We start from the raw sequence: 1,881 nt of genomic DNA, 5'->3' as shown, positions 1-1,881 counted from the left end.
GTAAGGCAAAGGAAAGGAAAAAAAAATCTTACAGCACATTTTACAGCAATTTACGGAGATAAAATGTTATCATTATTTCTTCCACTTCATACTTCAGCATGCTGGGGATGTGCAAGGTTTCACCCATTCTGTGCCCTCTCATGCCCAGTGGCAACTGGAGTTACAGCACACACCAAACGCGGGACACAAAGAATTCTGGATCAAATTGGGAACTCCCAAATACCAAAGCACCTTGCTTTTCAGGAACAGCATTGCCAAAGTTTATGGCAGTTACTGCAAAAGAGAGGTTCTGAGCCAAAGAAACAGGGGATAGAATGTTGTGTAAGAATGTTGCAGAGAGAATGAAAGAAATATTCAGCCCTACCATCAGAGAAAGAAGATATGTCTGAATGGGTCTATTTTTCAGGAAGAAAAACAACCATTCTGAAAAGCAAAAAACCCTCCCTTCAGCCCCTTATTATTCAAATCTTCATTCTGATTCAGTACACAAACACACGCAGAAGTACTGAAATATAACAGAGATTAAATTCTGACCACTCTTCTTTACTCAATTGCAATAGTATCTAATTTCATTTCTGTAGACAGTGCAATAATTCCCACACCCAGCCTTCCCTACCAGTGCCCACCTGGGACTGACCGGGTAATTTCATTTCCTCTTTTACATTCTTGCTCTTCAAATATTTGCAGACAAGTAACCCAGCTAGCCTCTGTTTGGATTCTTTATCTCAATTGGTTTCTTTCCTTAGAAATTCTCTCTTCCTTTCCCCACACCTTCTGTCTAAATGTACCAAGGGATAGTCATCAGCCATGTCCTCTTGCAAACAAAGCAACTGTTTGCCCAGCTCTGGGTAAGCAAGCAGTGGCCCTTCCTTGGGAAACCTGACTACTGAGTTGGAAAGCAACTGGGCTCTGCTCTGCAGAAAGTTGCCCATGCTTCTTTTCTCCAGGCTAGAGATTCCCACAGCTACTGCAGCAGGGAGGCGTGCACCCATGTGACAGTGCAAGATGAACAATAAGAACAGAAACCACCAGAACCTGCTTAATGTCCAAAAAGCCTTCTGCACCTGAAGCTTTTTTCTTTTTTGTTGTAAACATTTTATATCCAGGGAGCACCAAAAGTCTGGAAGCATGGTGGATAAGACTCCAATTTTTACTGCTGGGAAAGGCACCAGCTTGCCTCCCTTTGGTGATGCATAGTGCTGCACAGTTATCCACTTTTGCCAAGGGCATGCACTGGATGGGATCCTTGCCCTTTGCAGGTTGTTTGTCCAAACAACTATCTCCAGTTCTATCAACTTCACACCTTTTGTTGCTGATCAAGCAATTGCATGCACTGTTTTCAGCGTACCAAAGACAACTTTTTTTTCTTCCTTCCTCCCTCTCCCTCCGCCCCCCCAAAAGGAGATCCTCTAAGCCAGAAGACAGTCCTTAATGCTGATTCTCCTCAATTTTTCCCTAGCTTTAGCACTCCATTACCATATAGGTGGTGTCAGCCCTAGGTTTTGTGGATGCTCTGCCCTCCAGCAGTGTAAAGCTGGATTTTGGAAAGAAGGAAAGGTCTGAAGCATTTTCACCTGGTCTCTTGGAGCTGGCACCCGAGCCTGATTTCCAGCACAGAATGGATTTCCACATGCAGACAGGTGTGCCTGCAAAGCCACTGCTTTCCCTCACCCCTCATTAGAAATGTGCTTTAGAAATGAGCAAGGAGTTCACAACCTTTTGAGCAAATAAGATGGCACTGGCACCAGACATTGCCCGCACTCATAGGCTGGCCGCCTGCTGTCTCAGGTACATATTTGCACTTGGTGAGCCTCCTCCCCTCAGGCTCCACCCTGGTTACCTGCTCCATACACCTCCTCCGGCCCCACAGACGGAGGCAGT

The sequence above is a fragment of the Centrocercus urophasianus genome, unplaced genomic scaffold (assembly GCF_019232065.1).
Source record: "Centrocercus urophasianus isolate 14NV4802_14NV808 unplaced genomic scaffold, USGS_Curo_1.0 seq_10, whole genome shotgun sequence".
NCBI classification, from domain to species: domain Eukaryota; kingdom Metazoa; phylum Chordata; class Aves; order Galliformes; family Phasianidae; genus Centrocercus; species Centrocercus urophasianus.
The sequence above is the reverse complement of the archived record's forward strand: the minus strand, read 5'-3'. Positions refer to the sequence as shown.